Source organism: Gambusia affinis, linkage group LG06, assembly GCF_019740435.1.
Source record: "Gambusia affinis linkage group LG06, SWU_Gaff_1.0, whole genome shotgun sequence".
Taxonomy (NCBI): Eukaryota; Metazoa; Chordata; class Actinopteri; order Cyprinodontiformes; family Poeciliidae; genus Gambusia; species Gambusia affinis.
The window spans coordinates 15,613,563-15,638,832 of record NC_057873.1 but is presented as its reverse complement, the minus strand read 5'-3'; the positions used below and the strand labels follow the sequence as shown (position 1 = coordinate 15,638,832).

Here is a 25,270-nt window from a genome sequence, read left to right as displayed (position 1 = left end):
AACAAAACTGAATCTGGCAGATAAGGTCCACCTATGTGTCTTGATTTTAAGGATGAAGAATGGTAAATTGTTACCAAATCAAGTGTGAGATGCTCACTCAAGGTGACTGAAGTTCAATCAAAAGATTGTTCAGCAAATTATTTTAGGATGCGTTTGACTTGTACCTGATTATTAGGCTGTTTTTAGTCTAAAAGTCCAGATTAATAATTCATTGCTAAACCTTAGCTATTAGAATTTTAATATTCAACCATAATTAAGTAGCTTGTGATGTTAAAAGAACATTTTAAAGTGCAATGAAATGAATATGAATATCCCTGGTGGGGACAGTACTTGATGGTTTTTGTTCTATGAAACAGTATTCTCTAATCTCTAAATATTAATTGTTAAATATGATAAATTATTCTTTTAACATCTCAGAGTCTTACAAATCCATATCCTCTATCTGTGTCAGTCAGTACAGATAAACTAACATTAAGTATATAAGAAAATCAGTATATTATATGTTTCCAGGCTCCAATTCAGAATTGATTTATTTTCATTCTTCTGCTGCTTTGATATGTGGATGTGCACTTTGTAAGTTTTAGGAGAGACACATAAAAACATACGCATACATTGTCATCTAATTCTCTGTGTTATGCATTTTATCTCAAACAAGCAGCAGAAAAAAAACGACATTTGTATCTTAAGACATCTTCAAAGCTCACCATTCACAGTAATGCGGGATCAATGAGGCTGCCAAGACTCTGCGTCTACTGCTGCTCCGTTCCTTTAATGATAATGATGATAAATAGGACAACATGCAGTTGTGCAGGGATCATGAGACGTTTTAATTTATTTCTCTCTGCTTGCCTTCTCTGACTCACTGCTTTCCTACTGGACCTACAGTGTACCTAATCTTATTCCCAACGCAAATGTCAGCAGTAGTTGCTCATAACAAGTCCACGTAACACGACTGCTGATCTAAGCCCACTGATGTGAGTATAAAAAAATGTGGTCATCCATAAGACTTCGCTTCAAAAGCTGTCAAACACACAACAAATAAAGTTAAAATAAATAAATAAATAAAACAACACCGCACCCAGAGGGATGCTGCTGGCAATTTTGAGGTATCCACTAAGAGACACTGAAGTCTGTACCGAATTCAAAAGGGGGTTAGGGGCAGTGGGGAGGAGTGGATCTCTTTGCCTCAAGGCCACACTCCGATTCCTCCATCATCGTGTGAAGATTCATCACTGAGAGCTGGGTGGACACGGTGTTTTGTCTGATCCAGTCTCTTACTGATGAGAGAAGCATGACAAGCTGAAAGGAAAGCAATTTAATCATTTTTGGGGACTATAGAAGTTTACTTAATTAATTTAGGCTAAATTATGAAAATATGTTATTTTATATGTCATATAAGCTCACATGTATCAATATAAGACATAATGGGAGTGCCTTAGAGGCACTTTTGATACAATACTTAGTTCAGGATAAAATTAAACAGAGAGTAAGAAAACGTTATAGCAATTCTATTCTTATTTTTATTCTTAGAAAACCAATTAGAGAAGAAAAAATAATCTGTAGTTTATGGCAAATAATGGTTTTGTTTGTTGTTATTACTGTCTTGCATGTCTAATATTTGAAACTGCTGGAATAGATCCTAAATAACACTCAAATTACCGAATAAATATTGATATTTATTGTTGCAGTTTGTCAACAAATGCCTCAATAAGTCTCAGCAAAATATGTCAAAATTTATGTGATTATTGTTGTACTGTTTGCTCATGGCTTTGTGACAGTAAATCGTATTGAGAGAGCTCAAAGTCTCTCTCACCAAGTAGTTTAATTGAAAAACAGTTAAGATAGTTTCCTTAGCTGTGACTCGACAGACAAGATCGCTGTCTGAGATGTAAACTTTCCTCATGCATTTGTTTCCTCCTCTGCGTCTTATTTATTAGTTGTTAGAAATCAGGAGGACCCCCAAATAAAAGTTTTAACTGTAAGGTTTGCACTGTTTCTTAGATGTATTAACCCTTATACATTGTGTTCATTTAAAACTCTTTTCCGTCTGTATTTTTATGCCAAATAATGGTTTTGCGAGACTGTATTTGCTGTTGTAAGATCTACCGCACCATTAGCGATAGGAATAACATTAAATTGAGTCATTTGGGTTATTCATTTAAAATGATCCATTCACAAGATCTGTTCACCAGATCACACAGTTAATCCACGCAGAACAGAATCTCTTCCAGCACAATCCGTATGTGATCCATTCTAGCTGTGACACTGTGTCACTCCAGCAGGGGGGTGTGTCTCTTGGTTTGTCTCTCCAAGCTAAAAACAAATACACTGAAAATACTATTTTAAAATCTTTTGAAGTTGTTTTGTAATTCCCAGCATGTTGACCTATTTTGAACTATATTCCCACTGACTAAAGCATATTACATGCTTGAAATATTTGGCATTTCACAAAGTAGTTTTGATTTGTGTGTTTTGCTTCAATATTTTGCTTTGAGTTAATGTTTATCTCGAAACTTGCAACTCAGCTTTAACATCTTTGCTGCCTAACATCTGTCTCTCACCTTCATTGTAAGTTCCTATCTGTCCATATAAGTTTAGTTCTAATGTATAAAGTCACCCAAAGGACACAAATTGTGTGCTATCAACTGAAAGCAGAACTAAAATATCATATATTTTTTGTTAATTGGGAGTTGCAAATTATTGCTGTAATTGTGTCTCTGTATTCTTGCTATGGTTAATAGCCTATTATTTCTCTTTGCTAACTGTGATGGATTGACTTTTTAAAGTGTACCGCTCCTCTTTCCAGATGACATCTCTAATAGACATCTGCCCTAGAATGCGGATGTGAAAAATGAAGCAAAAATAAATCTGCAGTACGTCTCACATTATTGGAGCCACACACTTCACCTCAGTGAGGAATCATCATCATCATCATCGTCATTAAAAATCTCAAAATACAAACTCACATCCTCATCCACAAAAAAACAAAATAGGACACATAAACCTTTAATTCAAAAGGGAATTCTACTTCTGATATGATAAATGGAGCACAAGTTTCTTATTAATGTCACAAGGACACATGCATATGCTAAAAGCTGGACAGCGAGGATAGTGTCAGGGGAACTAATTACGAACAAAACTGAAATCTAACAGTGTATAACTTTGAGGTGAAGGAGAAAGGCAATCAATGGATCCAATGGATACAAAGAAAATGCTACTCAGAAAAGGTGGTATTTATGACTCTCTAGTTGACCGGTCATAGCGGGATGTATGTCTGTACACAACACACCTTGTAGTGTATTAGCTCCAACTATCACAAACAGCCTAAAAGATGGACTTACTTTCAATAATAAAGCAAAATGTAGAAGTAAGTAAAGTGTAAAACTACTGGTGCATCACGCCGCAAGCAATTCTTGCTGTTTTAAGTAGTGTTTGGTTTGTTGTTTTCATGGATTCCTTCCATGTATAGCTAACCAACCAGCAACTGCGTTTTAATATTTCGTCAAACAATGACCCGTTCCAAATCTACTGTTTTGTCATAATCAGCAAAGCGTGTCTGTTATGTTGTCAGTTAAAACATAATCAGGTTTGATTATTGCTAAATATTTTACATTATGAGTGTTGCATGCAATGCACAATGTTTAATTTGAACACAGTTTTACTTCTCCTTGGAGTGAGAAATGACAAATCTATAACTTAAACAATAATGTATCTCTACATAATATTCTACTTTGGCCTACTTTATGGATTTCTAATTGACCTAAATTCACATCCTTCAGAGCAGGCCTCCAAAATAAAGCAATGTTCATTTTATTTAATTGTTTTTTCCATGTGACCCATTTGGTAAGGAGAACAGAGGAAACACCTTACAAAACTGTATGAGCGTTAAGGCTTTGCAGAGAATTATTTTTTTCAAAACATTTGAGTATGTGATCAATTTGCTGTCTTTGACAATTCATTCAAATACTGAATTGAGTGACAATTCATTGAAAGACTTTTCTTTGAATGTTATGTGATTCAATTTGAAAGACGTGAGCCACACATTCATATACATCACATGAATCAATGGTTGTGTCCTGATAGGAACAAACCTCCAGCAGAACCTGGCTCAGCACAAACAGGCATCTGCCACCAACAGCTTGGGGTTTGAGAAGACAGAGCAGATACGCAAAAAGAAATGATGTAGAGGTACTTTCTACGTTAGTGAAAATTTAATAGCAGGAGAGGGAGAACATTTAGTTGTTGGCAGCAATATCTCAGTTGATGCTCCTCTCTAGGAAGGCATCAGACAGAATGCCAGACCAGATGTAGCTTCTATGGAGAGGAAGAAAACTGAGGGAAAACATAAAGTTAGCAGTTAAAAAAACAATAAATAATGCAAATTACTAAACAAGAGTGTTGAAAAGTGTTTAGTTTTGTCTCCAGCAGCTTTAGCCTATAGCAACAGAGAACTCAGAATAACCAAAACCTAACCCCTTAGAGTGAAGCATATCTCATTCTATATTACAATATTATGTTTATATTGTGCTACTGGATAGCAAACCCTTATCCCAGCCTCTAAACTTGATTCAGTTATCCCAGTTCTGTAAGGAGGAATTAGTCATTTTTTTTTGTATTTACTATGAGGAGAGACTTGTGGAAGGATACACAAAACATCTGACTAAAGTCATAGAGTTTATAATGTAATTCTACTTAATGCTAAGTAAAGGTCTCTAAATATCTGGCTTTGAAAAACATAATAAAAAATACCCATTGCTATATTTTTGGTAAGTAATAAACCAAAATTACCAGAAATATTTTTGGAAAATCTAACTGATATTAATAATGAAAGTTTAGTTTGGTGTACTATCGATTGTGAGGAGAAAAGTGTGAATTCCTACATACATTTCAGTATTTTTATACTGATATGGATATATAGGAATAAATGTAATATGCTTATTCTGATAAATTTAATATTCTTATTCTGATGCGTATTCTGCAGCTTTTTATCTCAATCATAAAAAACAGGACATGCAAAATAGTAGCATTTTTAAGTCGATATTTCCAAAAGAAAGACCTACACCATCATTAGCACATCATCAGTATCTTGGTAGATGAATCCGACTTGTTTGAAATAACCTATAATTACAGGACAGCTACAAAAAGTTGTAAACTATATACCAATGATCTATCTTTGTGTGTATGATACAAATAGCGTGCTAGAAAAACCCATTATAGTTTTCACCTGAATTTATTATACCTTCACTGTGAACAGACATTCCTGCATGGGAATGTTTCTTGCCTCTACCGTGTATTTTTGAGCATTAGAAAGGCTATATGCTGGCCTATTATTCAAAACAAACCAGCTAAGGTGAGTCTGCGTCCCACACCACCATGGGCTTTGGCACCGCTGATGTACACACACATTCCAGCTCACACACACTCACGGCCTCGAACAAATAGACTGCAACAGTGCTACCGCAGGCCCAAATGTTGCCAACTCACACAGCTGATGAAATATTCTCTGTTTACTCTCCTCCAAATGTCCTGCTAAATCCTATGAGTGTGTATTTGTGTTAGTCTGTAAGGCGTCCCAACACAGCGAAGGCCATGCTACCCAGGGTTGCACAACATTTAGACTAACACAAAAATACAAGCAAACATACGCACGGTGGGGAAACCATAATATGATTAATATGATCTCTACTGGCTGTTTCCTCTGTAAATATAAAACCAAGGACAGGCAGCCTTATTCAAGGCCAAGACTGATTTTTCATTTTGTTTTAGAATAATGCATTAAGAATCATGCTTTTTTCATTTTTTACTCTTTTTATGTTGACATCAGGCTGATGCAAGTCCAGAACCTATTTCCAATTGTGAAGTTCCTAAATTTTTGAAAGGAACATTAATATTAAATTATGCTAGCTAAAATCTCTTACAGACATAGTAAAATAGACGGCTACGTCTTTTTGCTGTGTTAAGTTTCTTTTGATTAATTGATCTTGTGTGGTACAGTGAAACTAATCATAATATCCAAAAATTCAAGCTGGCTTGCCTTGCAGACAAGTTGAAAAAAGCAATCAGTATGATGGAAGGGACATGAATACATCAGGCTGGTGATGCTAATTTTATAAATTTGTTCTCATGCTGAGAATCTGATTGGGAGCTCAGTGCTAGCCCTTGTTACCTCTGGTAATCTATTGATTAGAAATCTCGCCATACTGCTTGCTAAATTAAAAATTTAAATCAGATCTGCTAATGCAACGTTAAGTTGTATTTTTAGTTGTTTTTTTGTTGTTGGTTATTTTTTTTTGCTGTCTTTCAATGAATTTGCATCACTTAGAGTCCACAGAAAAAATAATGATTTACTTAAAAGATAATGACACTGTTGGCAGACAAACAGAAGCAGTGATTTAAAGCTGAATTCAGCCCTTTTAAGCCTGACTGATGAGAAAGCAGTCCGCAAGGAGAGACCTGTCTGGAATCACATCAGGGAAGGACTTTCTGAGTGGATCTGTCAGTTTGGCAGAAAAGTGTTTTGATATTGATTGGAATGGTGCTGGTATATAGCCATGCTGGCATCCCAGACATTCTTGTCTTCTGGAATTTTATGACACAAACACACAGTTATATCATTATTCCCACTTGCAAGTAACGTAAATAACATAGTGAGGTATATCAGGAAGCAGGTAAACACTCTGTTTTAAAGAGTTGATGGGTTTGGAAGCAGGAAAAACAGGGAAGTGTAAGGATATTAACTACGGCCAGATTAGGATAACTAGACAACAGGGACAGTGCATCTCCAGAGTTGCAGGGTTGTGTGGTTTTCCCAGCCTGCAATGGTCTGTATCTATCAGAAGCAGCAGTCCAAAAAAGTAACTTTGATGAGTCAAGAGACGTGTCATCTGCAGCCAAGGCTCATTGATGCAAGTCAGAAACAAAGGCTTGTCCAGGAAGTTTGATCCAGTAGAAGAGGCTCAAGTTGGTTCTGAAATGTTACAGTCCACTTTCAGGTGAACAGAGCTGGCAAGTTTTAGACTTAACAAGGTGCCCAAACCACCAAAAATTAACACATGGATTAGAAAAAGTACTAATTCCACTAGCAGATAATTTCACTTCTTAGCTGGTAAAAATGTCTTGTTAAAAGTGAAATCATCAGCCACTGGTAGTAGTACTTTTTTTTAATCAATATTCAGGAATTATTGACTTAAAACAGGCTCCACTATCTTGCTGTAAAGTTTCTTGTAAGTTAGTTCCCTTATTTTAATTGTACAAAGATATTTGCACAAGAAAATAGATAATACGTTGTGTTTTTAGTGAGAAGATCAAACTTATGTGTTAAAAAGCTTTATTTTATTGGTCCTATTTAATATCTATGTTCCAAGAAAATTAATTTTCAGCTTCAATCAGCTGGAAGTAAATGATCTGTGTTAATAGAAGAAAAAAAAGGTTTAAATTCATGACTCTGAGTGTAAGGAGTTTATATAAAGTTACTATAGCCCTTAGCAAAGATGATTAGTTTCACATTTTAAATTGGACAACTGAATGAGTAACTTTGTTGATGATATCCTAATTTATTGAGTTGTACCTGTAATGAATTAATATTGCTTTCTCCATTAAAAGCTGAGAAAGATGTTGAAAGAAAAAAGCTGACTCCAATAATCAAAACCACATCTTTCAATCCCTGATGCAAACATAAGTGGGAAAGGGTTCATGACTATACATTTATTTTCATTCTTATTTTCTAATTTCGTTTTTTAATTTACCTGTTTAATAGCACCGACTGTTTGCATTGTCTCATCTTCTCGCTGAGTGATTTTGAACTGATTAGTTGAAATGCTCCTAAAGCAGAGATAATACCAATTACCCTCTTTATGGCAGAAATGTGAGTTTGCTGAATAGAATTTCTCAACCAAGGCTGGAAAATGTGACTGAAATATGAGATTGTACTTTAATGAGTTCAATTCCGCTGTGTTTTATGTTTATAATTTGTATCCCACATTCGTGGTGCTATTTTATGGGAAGTTTTAAAAAGATTATACTTTGTGTAAGAACTCGTACAACTTTTGTGCAAGTAACTTTTTGCTGAAGCAGAGCAGAAGATGTCTTAAAGAGAATAAAACCTCAGGAAGATGTTGGTTCTATGAACTCGTGGGTCAGAAATCGGTCAAGGATTTGATAACACATTGATGTTGTATTTCATTTTTTCTTTTTGTATCACAGATATTCTCACTGAGAAATAACAAAGAAAATCAGCCTTTGTAAATGTCTATGACTCGTGACATGTACACTTTCACAGATGTGGGGTGTTATACACTGCTTCAGTTTTTCTGAAGTACAAACTCAGGCTTTTTAGCACTTTCTGAAAATCACTCTACAAACCCAATGCTTTGACAGCAGACATATGAGCAGCAGAGACAGAGTGTGCAGGCTTATCAACCATTTAGCAGCTGATGTGCTGTGGAGTGAAAGGCCCTATCATGATAAAGTGTCTGAAACCTGCACATTCAATTACGGGTCATAGGGCAACTCGTACATCAGTATGCGTTATCCATCAGCACTCCTATTGATTGCCCTGCGATAAGTGTGCATTTTGTATGTCTGCTGTGCGTGTGTGTGTCAGTGTGTGTGATGCCGCCTGTATCTGTTTGGAATCAGTGAGAGACTGTGATGCTTTGGGAAAAGCCTCATTTCACTTCAGAGGCACAAGAATTATTTATCCAAACTTAAAAAAGATTTTTTTTTTTTAAATGAAGTCCCGAGGTGCAAAATCTGCAGTGAATAAGTTGTATTTTTTTTATTTTTTATTATCTAGTTTAGCTGAGTCAACAGTTGCTAGTTTGATTTTTTGAGTCATTTCTTCATTATTATTTTCCCGTGTGAGTTTGATATAATTTGTTCTTCAGGTGACCAGGATGAAGTAATGTCTTCTAGATTGAGGTATGGTTTAAATACAGGTTGAAATGGCAAGAGGTTTAAGGGATTACATGAAGCAGGTGTGAGCAGTCAGTATCTTAGGGTCTCTTTCATAAAGCAATAAAAGGGCCCTGCTACCTCTGGGATCCTATAAGCTGTTTAAACCTTGTGACAAATTTATACAACCTAATTTCCGTATTTATTGTAGGTGTGCCCTCTTCTCCCTATCCACAGAGACCGAGGCTTTTATCAATCTGTGTTTGAACATAGCACAAGCACATTTTTGATGGACTGAATTGCTCATTTCAGTTATGTGATCCAATTACACATACCAACTGCAGGTCTAAAAGTAACAATAAATTAGGCTACTAAGAGTACTGTAAGATAAATGTTAGCGTGACAAGTTTGCCTTGGCATTATGTCATCCTAGAGTCACTCTTTTGAATTCTCTGATGACAAAGCAATGCAAGCATAATGCCGTTACCAGGCTCCTCCATCCAGCTATACTGACCCAGAAATGATGCCACCACAACGATGAAGCATCACAATCCCACTGCAGAAGTTTTCTCCATGCTCAAAACAGTAGGGGAGCTTTTAAACTTCTTGACATGTAAGAGGGAGGACGATACATAGACGCACAGAATAGCGCTTTGAAGCCAAGCAGAGAACATCCACGGTATGGCTGGTTATTTATTGTCTCACGGTCTGCAGAGAAGGAGGTCATTAGCTGCAGAAAACAATGGTCAGCATACTCTCTGTTTTAAGAGGCGGAAAGAACTCACGACAGATGACCTAAATTACCCACTAGTACAAATAGGGCTGTTTTTTGTTTTTTTTCTTTTACTTTTCAGCACTTTTCTCTCAAATGCCTAGTTACCCCTGTCGCACTGAATCATACAGAAAGACATAATAAATACAGGCTTGCAGTCAGGCAATGACATAGCTATCATTTGTGAAGCAAAACAAAACATAACGCAAAAGCCAGGTGTCCTACGACAAAAATATATAATGAAGAGTCATGGAACTAAGGAACATTAGGTACTATATATACTGAGGAAGATAAGGATTCTGGTGATGCAGGTGGGAAAAATCATAAAACAGGACCAGGTGTGCGGGAGAGAGGAACTTAAACCAAGGAAGAAACTAATGGATGAAATAAGAAACAATGACAAAGAGTATTCACTATCTAAACAAAACTTTAGTGAAACTTAAGCAAACAAAGTTATGCCATATTAGAAAATTAATATATTTCCAAATCTGATGTTTGGGACTCTGCCCCTCATTTATTTGTGTTCTTTTCCAATAAATCAGGTTGGAGTCTCTTTTCAGTGGAACAAAAGTTTATTTTACATCATTCATCCTCTCCAGCTATTAAAATTACTTGTGCTGTTGCTGGTAAGTCATATTAATAATTTACATCTCATTACATCCATAAATTCAAAATGACTGTAATTTAAGATTAGTCACATCTTTAGTGTTTGCACTTTATTGTATTTAGATTCACACATGTTTATTTTGGAAATTAAGTAAAACCTATAGGATGCAATATAAATTTTAACAGCTAATAGGGAAATAAATGATATGTTACGCTTTCTGCTAAGAAATCTCCCTGCCCAAACAGGACCCAATAAATATATTACACAAAATGCATCTTAAAAGAATAATAAGATCGTTCTATATCATTTATGCAATGCTTAAATCTGAGAGCTGCACCTCAAACTACTTCACTCTCCTGAATTAATTGCCTGACAGATATGAAAATCAGCCAAAAGCCAGACATGATGATAGGGACTACATGCCCAATAATCTCATCTGACTGATCAGTCAGCTGTTTGAAAGGCCAGTAATCACTGAAAATAACATAAAGTGAAAGCTATTAATTATACAGACCTGCATGCAGATTACTATATAAGACAGATTTTATGCACTGGAGACTGCAGTTCATTTACAAGCTATTGATTGCCTATTGTTAAAAAGGTTAGCAATTCAAATTTCCAGACACTTATTAAAAAACTGTCAAAATGGTTTACATCTTTTCTGTGCTGCAGAGCAACACTTTGGTATACTTAACCTCAGAAAATATAGCTGGGAAAATATCATTTGTTAATGCCAAATTGAGTTTAAAAGACAATCTATATATTACACATTGTCAAACTGAAGGAAAAAATATGTCTGTAAGTCGTATAGTTTGACAAGAAAAACTTCAAATCACATTTGTGGATGAATACTGTTTATGAAGACTGACTTTATGGCTGTCAAACAAACACAAACAGCAAAACTTGGACAGAGTCACAGTCGCAAAGCAATTAAAATGAGTTGGTTAAACAAATCAGATAACAGAAAGATAAAGAGTAACTAAAACCCATAAGCTTTTTTAGTATATAAGTTAGATATATTGAGCTTCATCTGATCACAGTTTGCCATTTTTTGTAAACTTGTTTATTCCAGCAGTATTTGCCCTTAAACAGCCTCAGTGCTGCCCTCTTTGGGATGGAGGGTGGCTACTGCAATTGAATTTTCCTGTTTGTAACAAACAGTAAAGTCAGGTTGATGTCTTCATCACAGCCCTGTGTCCGGTTTATAAAGCCATCTCACTCAAAGTTATCGCCTCTGACGTCTGAATTTTGTTTCCCCCAATGGCCGGAGTGGGTTGAGAGTAAAGTGTTGGCGACGTTAATGAGCCATGTGTTTACTTCAGACATGCAACTTCCAAATCCAGTAACAAAAGTAAATAGCCAGTAAAGTTAAGCTATATTAAAATGCTGGGAGTTACCCCACACTCCAAAACAGCTTGGACTTTAAACTTGACCTCCATACAGCTGTTAAGCTGGTTGAATTCAAACACAAACCTCCTACACTGCTATTTAAAGAATGGGGTAGTTTCACAACTTCAACTATTTTGAAAAAAAAATAAAATCACTCTTTTCTTAGAAATTTGTAGCTTCGATTTTTTTTTTCCCAATTTTGTTCCTACGATTCTTGTGTCACACAAAATTATACACATGTGAGGTTTCACATGAAAATACTGGATGCAAAAGCATTAATTATACAAAACATTCACTTTTCCTAAGTTAAACTAAAATATAAAGCTACAGATGAAAATAAATGAAAAGAATCATTTGGGAAGCCGGACAAATTGGCTCTTCTTTGGGAGCCACGCCACAACAACTGGCTCTCTGAAAAAAAGACAAACTTCCCATCGCTACAAATTCTAGGTATTTTTTCTTACAATGCAAAAACCAAAAACCGTAGTTGAAGAACTGCACTTAGAAATACTTGTTTTTGAAGCGTGTATACAATGAGCCAATAATGCCTGCTGGAGGTTTAGATCGACTACAGAAAAGCATAAAGCAGTGATCTAGCAGACTGCAGGATGTTCTAATGTCGATATGAGTATAAGGCAAAAAGCTGAAGAAAGGAGGAAATGTATGTGTGAGATTGACGTGTGCTCTTATGTGTGTGTGTGTGTGTATATGTACAGTTTTTGCCCAGTGGTACTGCCTGAGCTCAGTAGCAGTGGAGCATGTATTGTAATCAATAGCACTTCAACCAGAGAGCAAATCAATGGAGGCTGCACTGTAATGGAATGCATGGTCAAGGGAGAGGCAGAGGGGATGGCTGAGTGGTGAGAGCGAAAACAAACACAAAAAGATGTGAACGCCAGCCAAGAGAAATGAAAGAGGTGGGAAAATGTGAAAAGAATATTACTGGACTAAAACTGCATTAACTGAATTAAAGAGAAAGCTTGAAACATAAAATGAAGTAATACGAGTCCATGGTGGTGGGCAAAATAGGAAGGAGTGTAAAATAATTAGGTGTGATGGAGGAAATGTGCAGTGTCATTTATCAGTGTAGGCAAATTCTTGTGTTAGCATGCTTCCTCAGTGAGCCTGTTCAAACCCCCTGTGAGTGTTAAGAAAAGCAGTGCAGGGAAATTGGCTCCAATAAGAGGAAAATTGACAATTAAGAAAAGAAAACGGAACGAAAACCAAAGAAGGAAAACATCAGGGGATATTAAAATGTGTTGAGTTTATTCACAGAAAATATAGAGGAAAAATAACGAGGTGTGCCATTGTGTGTTCATATATATATATATATATTTCTTATAAATTACATTACTGATATATAAATATATCATTTATGTAAATATATATAAAGTCAGAGAGACATTGTTGATTTCAGAAAAGAAGAAAATCTCTCAAGTAAAGCATGTGTACTTGGATGTGTGCAGTATTGAGTCAAACTACTTTCCAACACAGAAAAAAAAAACACAGTTATCACAAACTTACTTTTTATGAATTAATCCAGTTCAAGCAGTGAGCCAGAGAGACTTTTCAACCACAAAGTAACTCACTAAAATTGAGTGTTGATAGCGATTTGGTGAAAACTGACTTAAGTGAACTTTTTTCAATTGAACAATGTGTTTGCATTTACAGTGTAGAAAACAAATACTCTGTCCAAACACTGCATGACTCATACAGCAGGGACAGATCAGCATACCAAGACACAGAGAAAGATAAAAAAAGAAACTACTTTTGTTTGACATGTTAATTTTTTCTTTGACAGAAACAAACAAAGCTTTACTTATGTGGATGTCTGCGCTCCCACCCATATAAAAGTCCTGCAATACGTTAAAGAGACCAGTCTTAATGGAAAAGTACTAAAATGTAAATTTCTCATCATTTGTTTGCTGATAGATGTCTGAGTTTCTTCTGTATCTGAGTGTGAGGGGCGGTTTAATGGGGATTGATAATGATGCGTTTGTGAGTGATTTTTGATGAGCTAGGAGATATTCCTTTCTCAGCTGCATGCATATTAATAACATTTGTGGTGTTTGGGGGAAATACCACTGTTCGGCTATTACAGCTTGCTTGCATGAACGTGGGCACAAGAGGCCGAGTACAGGCATAATTTCTTGTCTGTCTCTACATCTAGCTTACACACATTCATCGACATGCATTAGGAGTACATTAACTAACCATCTGAGTTTTTAGACTATAACACACGCAAACACACACACCCCTGCATCTTCTCATTCTCTGTGTGATAAACTTGCTTATGATAGCTAATAACTCCCCTATTCCTCCTGGTCTTAATTAGAGACAGTTATTATATTGTATTTGATGCCCCCCCAATCTTCCCTCCCACCATCCTTTTCTCTTGTTCTATGTTTCCCTCATGCTTTCTTCCTTTTTCCTTCCCTCACACTGTTGCACAGCTTGAGTCTCGCCAGTTGTTTGGAGCAATATGTGGTGAGGAAGAAGTCAGGATGCCTTCACAAAGTCATCTCTGTCTCTCTGCTGGAGGTCTTTGCCACCAGTCTGCTTCCCACGCAAACAAGGAAACACACACATAATTACAAATATCCACTTCTTCCAGGGTTCTGTTTTAGTTTCTTGACTCTGTGAAATTGTTTGTTTTGAACCACTTTCTTTGTGGGTCGGAGCTCTGAAGGCTACAAAGTCTAGGCATGAACTGGAAACATTACAGGCATAACTCTCACTTCTGGAGCTGTATTTCAACAAATCAGCAATCCCTTTCATCCTTCATTGCAAAACTGTGGCCACAGAGGCAGACGGTTAAGTTAAAACCATTCAGACACAATCACAACTGTTTTCATTTCAAACTTAACTCATTCACATCATAGCTTGAAATGTTCTATCTGAAGAACAAATCAACATATGTTATGCCCTTAAAGGTGCCTTTTGATGATGTAACACTATCATCAAAAGTTTATTTCAGGAATTTAATTCAAAAACTGAAAATATTTTATACAGAATCAGAGAAATATTCTTTAATATTTTATTGTCCTTTTGCACAGTGATCTTATGGTCATTGAACAAGGTATTTACAGTTTGGGTAATGTGGGGTGCTGTCAAGTCCTGATAAGTCCCCATTTATTTCAATGGAGCCTTAAATGGAACTTTGTACTGGGTGGATGTTGGCAGAGTCTTGTTTTGATTGTCACTATGCGAATGGATAGTGTCTAACACAGAGATATAACAGCTTCCTAAAAGCATAACTATGTACAGAAACTTCACAGGGGACCTCAAGCAACTTGGACTCAGTATGTCTGCACTTCTTCTTAGATTCTGCAACTCAGAGTTTCAAATGAAAAGTTTTAATTTCAGTTGAAAAGAAGAACTTGGATCACTAAGCACCCTTTTCTCTGCTTCGATGATTATAACGTCTCTGGACATCCTTAGCACAAGTAAGGTAACAACAGCTGGAGCTCAAGTCCCATGTGAGGTGGTTTTTGAAAGTTTGGCTTCAGTCCAAATCTTCTGAATTTCCATTTTTTCCAAACAAGATTTGTTACACAATCTTCCCAGGGCTGCAGTCACTCCAACAGATTAAGTTTTTCCTTTTACCACACATTTTTTTCCTTGAACTAAACTTTCTATAAATAGAAACTTCGAAAACAGCAATTTGTAAACAACCTGCTTCTGTAGCAATTACCTCTTTTCATCTAAAGATGAAAAGAAGTAATACCATATTTTTTTGGTATTTTTAAAAAAAAAACTTTTTGTTGATCTTTCTCAAGTATCTATTTTCTGAGGAACTGAATTTTGGGTTTCATAAGCTCTAAGCCATAATCAAAATAAACAGAACTCATATCACTGAGTGTTATAAGTCTATGATGCTTATGCTAATGAGGGTGCAGACACTGTGTACTTTAACTGAGGCAATTCGAGAGACTTGGCCTCAGTTTTCCTTTTGCTTGAAATCACAAAAGCTAGTCACTATCAAATTCCTTATGATTTATTTTTTTTTACAAAAACTTTTCGCTGCATGTGGTTAAAGTTGACCGTAAATATTGTGAGCAGTCTTCCACCTCTCTGTTAGACCTTGGATATTCGAAGGTTCAATAAAAGAGAGGGGCTACGTTTGAGACTAGGTGAACAGACTTAATGTCAACACAAGTAAGTCTTCAAATATTGATCAAAGTAGATTATTTAGATAATAAATTAAGGTCATTCATAAGGTCAGCGTGTGAATGTGAGCATGAGTGTAGGGAGAAGCTCTTTGGAGTCCTCTTAAAGATGAAAGGAGGTGCATCAGATGTTTGTATTTCCTGTTTTGTGAACAGGTTGAATGCTTCAAAGTGCACAAGCTGAACATGAGAATGACCTGGAGACTTAGTGCTGGCTCAGTCTAAGCACATCAGTTATTGTTGAAAGTCGAAAAACCGGATTTTTATTGTACTCCGAAACAGCTTAAAAAGTCTAAGGTCACCGGAGCTGACGTTTTGTATGACCCCTACGATAAAATGCAACTGTGCAACACTTTGAACACACCAACAGGGGTGCCTGACGTTTTAATCTGCCGTGTTGCTCTCTGTGTGACACATTTCTACCTGTGCTCAGGTTTGTATGACTTTTTTTTCAGTGCACTGCTTCTGCTTGTTGGTCTCTTTGTAACAAGTGATTATGGCTTTGGGGAATGTCATTTTAATAAAAAAATGCACCTACATACAGTTTATCCAAAAGTTTTATGTGCTTTTTTTCTGTGCTCTTAATTCCATAAATACTTTAAAAAGACAGCATTTGAATCAGCAGCGCTTGATGAAGGTAAACCCTTCCCTAGACTTAGATTGCTTCTGTTGTTGCTTATTTTTGTTTCAGACTATTAAATGGATTTTAATACTAGACAAAAAAAAATTTAACAAACCTGTCGTGAAAAAGAAAGTGCACCCTAAACTTAATAGCTTGTTCCGCCACTCTTCTGACAATGACTCTTTTACATTTCTGTGGAATATCTGTGGATAGTTCTTCACAAAATTGTTTTAATTTGACTACTGTGGTTTCCAAGTAAGACTGGAGTGCTTAAGGTCTTGCCAAAAATTATCAACTAAAAATTACAATGTTCAGCAGAATAATAATTGTTCTCATTATATTATGCATATTTTCCAGATATCTTGGTGATTACGAAGTTGTTTTTTTAGAGAATGTGAGGAAAACCTTTGCGTTATTTTTGCTCAGCACCGGTTGTTGGTACACTTCAACATTCTTGCTCAGTTTCTTTCTTACTGGCTAAAAAAATCAATCAGACAGCTGCAGCTGATCCAGAACACTACTTCTCAAATCCTCATTAAAAGTAAGAAAGTAGACCCCATTCTAAAGTCCTGATTTAAGCTCTATGTATCTCAGAAAACATAGATTTCAAGATACTTTTATTAACATACAATATCTGAAAGGTCTAACACCGAAATCCATTAAAGACCTGTTATTGTTGTTGTTGTATCAATCCTCCAGATCTACTGTGTCCTGTTTATTTCCAGAATCAGTACCTGGGAGAAACAGCATTCATTTGTTTTTCTCTTCTAACCTGAAGCACAATTATAGAAAACTACAAAATGATGAAACACAAAGTTCTGTCAAATCAAAGTTTAGAGTTGTCTTTGACTGTTCAATTTATAGCACTAACTGAAATATCATTCATTTTAGTCTTTAATAAAACTTTACTTTTCCTTATTATGTCACTCCAGTGTAATCTTGTTTTCATCTGGCAAAGCACTTTGAATTGTCTTGCTGAACTGTGCTGTATAAACACACTAGCTTTCATAAGTGTAATTCTTAAATGAGGCAAGAGAGGCCTGCAGTCATCTGTGAAATCCTAGACGTGTTCTCAATGCAGCCTTTTTGGTTGGCTAGCCACATCTGGAAAGGATCAGTCCTGTTCCATGTTTTCTCCATTTACTGATGATGCTTCCACTGTGATTTGCTGGAGTCCCAAAGCCTTGAAAACGGCTTTGTATGACTCCTTCTAGACTGATACTTCACAGGGACTTAGTTCTTATTGCTTTTTCTGTTCTAGAAAGGGGCAAAATTGTTTGCGTTTCAGCATCGTTCGGACTCCTTTCTGCTGCCAGTATATGTTATCTGACAGCGTAATGTGAAAAAAGACAAAAACATAGGAAATCTGTCAGGAGGCAAATAACTGTCTACTTCACTATTTATAATTTTATTTTTATTTTTTGTTTGCTTCACTGGTAAATAAGGCAGATCAGAAATTTTATAGATTCAGTGTTAGATTAAAATCAGAAAAAAAAATGAACTACAGCCAGAAAAAATCTGAAAAAGAAAAGAAGTTGAATAAGTGGTAAGTGGTTTGATTTGATAAGCAAGTGGCCTCATAATTTATTCAGATTATATCTGGTCCCAACTTGTCATGAGCTGAAAGAGGAACATGTATTGAGACTCATAACATCAAATATTTATAATCCCTCTGTACCTCTCTCCGTTTCTCTCCAACACACACACACACACGCACACATTTTTATACACATCTGACAGAATGTTAATTGACCATATCGGAACTGAAGTAGCACAGCTTATTTTTTGGAGAGGCTGCTCAATGATACTTTTGGTACATATAAGCTTTATTTATTGTTGTCTAAAAGAGTAGGTTTTTGTGAAGTGTTACTAAGGATATATTTCCTTTCTTGTCTCTTAGTTAAAAATAGTTTTCATTAGTTTTCATTTGGCAGTCTTGTTGACACAATAGGCCTCCCCCTGAAACTAGACAAAACGGAAACACTGAACAAGAACTTTATCCATTAAGGGCATGTGTCAGCAATTAAAGTGCAAAGGTAACTTTATTTTCAGAGTCACATTAACACTGATCTCTGCATTCTTCCCCCTTAGGCATTTAATGAAGTGTAAAACACAGCAGAGAAACTTTAGTGAAAATACTTTCACTAAATGCATTTGTAAAGCAACATGTATAAAGAGTCCTTTCTGAACTAGTGGTGAACTTTCCCAAATAATTTAAGATTTTTAATGAATACTGATCTCACAAAATGTTTTATAAATCACAATTGCTGGTGGGGGAAAAAAAAAATGCAATTTTCACCCGTGGCCATGTGCAAAACTGATAATGGATAACTGAACTGTGGCGAATTGGACGATGCAGAACTAGAACATGCAGGATATTTAAAGAGCTCTCCACCCACAGCACAACTTTTTCAAGAAAAAAGTTGTGGAATAATTACTTGCGAGTGCATTTGTAAGGTGTCATTTTTCTGGTGTTGAAGCCTCAAGGTAAATAAGAGCTCTCTCTGTGTCACTGCAAAGAGCATAATTACATAAACCACTTTGGCTAATATACACAGAATCAGATATGTTAGAGTGCCTGCTGAAAACCACCTGACTGGATAAAAAACAGAAAAACACCACGGTTAAAACTTTATGTCAATGGCAGAATAAAGCAATAACTGCAGAAAATCACATCCAGCTTTTTTAGACAACATGGTAACTTCTATTCTAATAGCTTAAAAGTAATTCCTTAATTTATGTAAATTTCTTATTGATCAAGCATGTTAAGTGGTGATTCCACTTTAATACAGTAATCTATAAATATAGATGTAATAAATTGGTATTGTTAACATCGTATAGAAGTACAGTGATTAATTACAAAGAGGCTGTGACTTAGACCTCATTGTAATATTTTGAAATTACTGTAAAGATGTAATATTGTGCCCTCAAATACTACACAACCATTTGTGTTTCATGAATGAACGATAAAGAAACACAAACCCTGGAATTCACTAAACCTTGGCTTGAACACAGCATTTACTTGCTATTTAGTAAAAAAAAGACTTTACTAGTCAGACTAAGCCTCTTGTGTAGAAATGTTTGAACCGCTAGGTTTTTGGACATATGCATCAAAACATCAAACACTGCATCAAGTCCACTGCTTAACACATATTCAGGGAAACATTTTCATTAGCAGGAGGGGACCAATCTGTGGTACTCGGAAACTATGTGGAGCATCTCTGATAATGGCTGTAGGTCTGGAGCGAAACCCCACAACAGACTGAGAGACATTCAAACAACAGTAATGGAGAATGCGTGTGGAAAATTAAAGTGGGGCAGAACTGACAGAAAATCAGTTGCGATCTGGCATAGATGGATTTCAGAATAAATTCAGCCAGGAATATTAGCTTGTTATTGACAAGATATTTTTCAAGAGGAAGGGTAAACAATGTTAAAAAAAATGTGTTCAGTGGTTTGAACATAATACAATAATGAGAATACTATTATATCAATAATGTTGAAAGCTGTCTGAGATGGCTATTTTTGAGCTGTCAGTCATCCGTTTTTCATTAAATGCAATCTGACAAATACTACAAAACTGATGTATATTAATTCCTAAACAAAACAAAGCGCTTGCAATACCTGGCATATGTTGTCAGTCTGCTTATAATATAGTCCCTCACACAAATACACATATCCAAGAAACGTTTTCGTATTCTGTCAAGTTACTACTGCAATAATGTACATATGAACTTTACTGTGGTATTATGTGACTGACCAATACAATGCAGCACAAAATTGTAGACTGGAAAGAAAATAATACATGGTTGTCAATGTTGTTAACAAACATAAATCTTTAATCTTGTATTCAGTCCTTTGTATTTCTTTTACAACAGCGGATTATATTTAGTTCAGCCAATTGTCTCCAGAATTAACATAAGTTACACTTCTGTGTAATTTTATCTCAGTAAAAATGCTGCTGCTCTGTGAAAACCTCAGAGTTTTGCAAGAGAACATTAGCAAACAAATGTTTAGAGCTTTGTAAACAAAATCCCAAGCATTGAACATCTCATGGAGCAATGCATCATGCAAAAAAAATTAATAAATAATAAAATGTCTACATAAATGTAAACAAGAAGATGCACAAATCCTCAGTTTATGTGGGAAAATCTGTTGACAGCACAACTATCAGTTGCATACCACAAATCTGGTCGTGATGGGGAAGCGGTAGACTGAAAGCCATTGTTGAACAAAGGCCATTATGGATCTCATTTGCCTTCTGCCACAAGTCATGTTGGAGACACAGCAAAAATGTAGAAGGAATGGCAACTTTATTTGTATTTATACATGCTTTTCATGTAAATTCAAAGTGATTTACATGAAAAGCAAAGGAACAAATGGATAAAATACATTCATGTGTGTGTTTCAAATTTGTAACATTCACACGAAAATAAGACACATTAAAATAAATATTAAACAAGTAAAAGCTTAAATTTAACAGGCATGATATAATAAGCTCTGGTGTTTGTGAGAAAACCCTAATAAACAACATTGTTTTTAGTCATTATTTGAAAACAATTAAGAGTTTCTCCACATTTAAATGTTATATTAAACTATATATTGTCTACAAATGGCAAGGTAAGTTTGTTTGAACAGCACATTTGAGCAAAAGGGCAATTCAAAGTGTTCATGATGAAAACATATTTACATGCAAAACACTACAGGTGCTAAACTAACATGATCTATTACTCTGAACTCACTGAATACTACAGTCACTGCACCACAAACATTGAATCATGACTGCTAATCAATATCTGAACCTTGACATTGAAAGCTGTTATACCAGCATCCACTGTCAAATTGGAGGATGATGTAGTTATGTTAAATATGACAGATGCATACGGAGACAATAACATTGTTACACAGACACCTGTGACCTATTTATGTCTTAGTGGAGTCAGTAAAGATATGCTTTCAGGTTAATGCACTTTCACTTATTAGATTGCTGGGACAATAATACCCCAGGATTCAATTAGCATTGGCTAGAGGAAGTATAATTTCTCGCTTGCAGCCATTTCTGTACTGATGTCACATTAAAAGAAACCACACAGAGCATTGTTTCTGACAAGAATGTCATTCTATAAGGAAAATATCAGCAACCTAGGAGACGTAAATAAATGTGCATAAACTTGGAGCAATTTTTTTTTCCACAAATATCCAACTTTCTAGACATATAAAGAGCAACCTTAGATGAAAATCCCAGTAATTGCTATTCAATTTGAAAATATAGCAACAATAGCAGTTACTTTCATCATTACTAGTTGCGAAATAAAAAATTGATTAAAATTAATATAAAAGATGCAATCAGGTTCAGGCTACAATTCCATTGAGTAAGAGTTTATCTATTCGAGGAAAATGATTTTTACAAATGTTTGAAACAAATGTTGAGATACCTAAAGAACCACTTAGCAGACATATACAAAAAATGGACTGAACAACTGAATATATATATATATTTATATATATATATATATACATATATATATATATATATATATATATGGACTCAAATATAACACTCAATTCAGTGTGCAAAAAGAAAACTTGCTTCAGCAACAGTGCAGCAAGGCAGCCAGGTCAGACAAAAGTAGCAAGCTATAAGAACAAAGAAGAAACTTAGTTCAAGAATATACCAGCATCTGCATCAATTCAGTCTGCTTTGTTGGATTATTTCATTTTTTCTTGGTGACAGCAGTAAGAAAGTGGTGGATTTGGATCATTTGAATCCATGATAACTCAATGTCTGTGTTACCTGACACACAACATGTAGGCACAGGTGGGCCTCCATATATTCAGATTTTATCAAAACGTTTATTTATTCAAATAATTTAACTCAAAACGTGACATTAAGTAAGATTCTAATTATTTCTAAACCCAAATTCTGTTCTTCTGGAAATTAGCAGAAAATCGTGTTTTAAAAAAAGCCGAAAGCAGGGGCCAGTCAGGGATCTGGCCCCCAGGGGGGTTTGTGTTGGCGCCTTGGCACCATCGTCTGCTCACTAACATATGCAACACCACACATCAAGGTCTTCACCAGGGATGGATTGGAACCAAAAAATGGACCTGGCATTTTTGCCCATCGAGGCCGACAACGATTATTTCTACGACATGCGAAGGCACACAACATACCAGGAGATATATTTGCATGTTTAGTTGTTTTAAAAATTTAAATTAAGCACCGCAGGCGACTATAAAGAGAGCAACTCTGTTAAAAAGCGCTGCTATGAATTTTCATATTGGGAGAAATAGTGACAGCGTCACTGCTTCTCCATACTGTCCATTGATGGCTATACAATTGTTCGTTGTTGACTGTTCATTGTTCTTTCAGTACTGTAGTTTAGACACTCAGTTCCACCAGGTGTTTGCTAATTGCTGCTGCTAGTCTGGTGGTGCTGTGTGGGAGAGCGGGGGAGAGGTGCTCTGTGGGGAGGATGCTCGGCTGGGGACTGAACCAGTAAGGCAGAGCTTTGGGTAAACAGGCGGCAGCACATTGTACGAAAAGACATTAAGACGCCCTCTGGACTTTTAAGGGACTCGCAAACATGCACAAATGACTCAAAGCAACACTGTGTGTGTTTGATAAAGGAACAACATTATCATATAAAGCTGAAAAAGTTGTTTTTGCATAATCTCCTCACGCCCCCACTAATTAAAGCAGTTTTTGCATTTTGTAAATTGACACGCAAGCTCCAAGTGTTCGTTTCTCTTAAAAATATTCAAAAATCTCATCTTATGTGAACCCAGTATCATTTATGATCTCATCTTGTGAGCTCATTACGCTGCTTTCTCTAAATTGGTCTCTGTTTACCAGATGAATGAGTCTAGTCATCAGGCTCTCTCTGGAAAAGCTTCAATTATTTTTAACTGCAGTAATTTCAGCCCTGAAATGAGTGAAAGAAAACAACATAAAGACACAGAAAAATGTCGAAATATGGGAATAATTTCATACAATAGCCCAAAATAATTTGTTCTTTTTTTCCCTGGGATAGACAGATGAATGTTAAAAACTCAAGAACCAGTAAGTCTTTAAAATACTGATAGGTGGAACACCTGGTAAATATTTCCTATGGCATCGGCTTTTTGTCTGTATGAGTTGATTATTTGGCAACAAGAACCCTCGGTGCTTAGCAGCTTGGGCGAATAATAGAGCATAAGCAACTTTCTTGATTATTTGTATCCTAACTGAACATATATTTGTTTACATACGTTAATATAGCATTTGATGAAGGGAATAAGTTGGAGAAGCTGAAGGAATTCACGAGTCTTGAGTTGCACTCCTACTATATCCCCTCTTATTCTCACTGCATTCAGTTTTATATTCCAGTTTGTTTTCTGTTACAATATCATTCCCAGAAGGAAGATGTAACACTGTATTGCTTGCTGCCATGGTTCCCAAGTGGGTTGTACAGTCATATACCTGTTAACTGGCGTGAAAAATCCCAACCCCTAACACAACCTCTCTGTGCTATAAAGAAGCATAAGTGGAAAGAGGTTTACTCTGGGTCTTTATTGTTGGTAATGTTGTGATAGCACAGGGCTTTCTACAAACTTTATAACTTCCTTTTCAATGTGAAAATTTATATATATATATATATATATATATATGCAGAAGATTTGAGGTGGTGTCAGGGGCGCCCCCAGGAATGTTGGGCCCCGTGACAAAAAATAAAAATTTTTCACAAATTATCTCTCATACCATACTGTTACAACACAATGACAGTTTAAGCAAATATGTAAAAAAAAAAACAAAAAAAAAACTATTTTTTTTATGAAAATTACATACTGCAGTTTTAATTTCACTTAGGAGAGGACGGGTCAGGAGGGACGTGGCAATGTATATCTATAATTTATATGCAAGCCAAGGTAAAACTGTGTGGACTGGCTGCATTCCAGACAGAAGGCTGTTTTTTAAAATCATTTTATAAAGATTACTTGAATTTTTGTAAGCAACAAATATATTGTTTTTGTTGTGTAATTGTAAAAACAGACACAGAAAGACACAGAGAAATCCCTATAGATTTCCTGGAATGATGCTAACGAGGTTGTCATTGGATACAGTGTTGCTCACCTTCATCACTGGCACGGGGTAAAGGGTTTATGTTGGTATCGGGGATTAGAGCTGCTGCTGACTGACTCACCTGTTGTCAAGTGTGGTAAAAGGTACAGGGACAAGATCAATATATGAATATCTTGGTATTTCTTTTCCTTAATTCATTAAATGCTTTGGAGGCAAACAGTAGTCTTTAGCTAAGCTAACTATGCTAAATGGTCGATAATCTCACACAGTCTACTTACCTCTCCTGGAGAAAAACTGTGTTACAAATAGACACTTGTCTTTTTCTCTCTCTTATCTTTCTATTTTTTTTATTTTATTTTTTTGAAAACTTGGATTTATTATTTCTCTAGGCAGCACAGTAACTGCCACAGTTGTTCTTGTCTTCTAATGACTGCTGCTGAAAACGTCACAATCAAGTGCGCTAAGCAGGAACGAACCATTTAACGCAGATGGGGGGGGAGGAGTTCAGTGCAAATATGGATGTGTGCTTTTTGGTCTGGAAGGGGTAACATTTAATCTTTACTATTAAAAACAACTTTAAAAAAACACAATAACAGTAATTGACTGACAGGGCCCCATTTTTTTTTCCTATAATTTTAAAAATTTTAATTTTTTGTGGGGGGCCCCCTATGGTCAAGGGCCTTTAAAATTGTCATCACTTTTCCCCCTTATAAGGTGCCCCTGGGTGGTAGCAAGTTTTCAGACTTTCATTGTTTTATAT

The 25,270-nt window shown here is 35.8% G+C and overlaps 1 long non-coding RNA gene across 1 annotated transcript in view; it reads right to left on the bottom strand.

The window, feature by feature from the left end:
- Window positions 1-24,820, bottom strand: part of LOC122832702 — a 45,777-nt gene extending 20,957 nt beyond the window's left edge. The window contains exons 1-2 of the long non-coding RNA XR_006370861.1: window positions 24,789-24,820; window positions 24,562-24,631 (exon numbers count right to left, since the gene is read on the bottom strand). This is a non-coding gene — a long non-coding RNA (uncharacterized LOC122832702). The remainder of the gene's footprint in view (window positions 1-24,561; window positions 24,632-24,788) is intronic.
- Window positions 24,821-25,270: the final 450 nt, after the last annotated feature.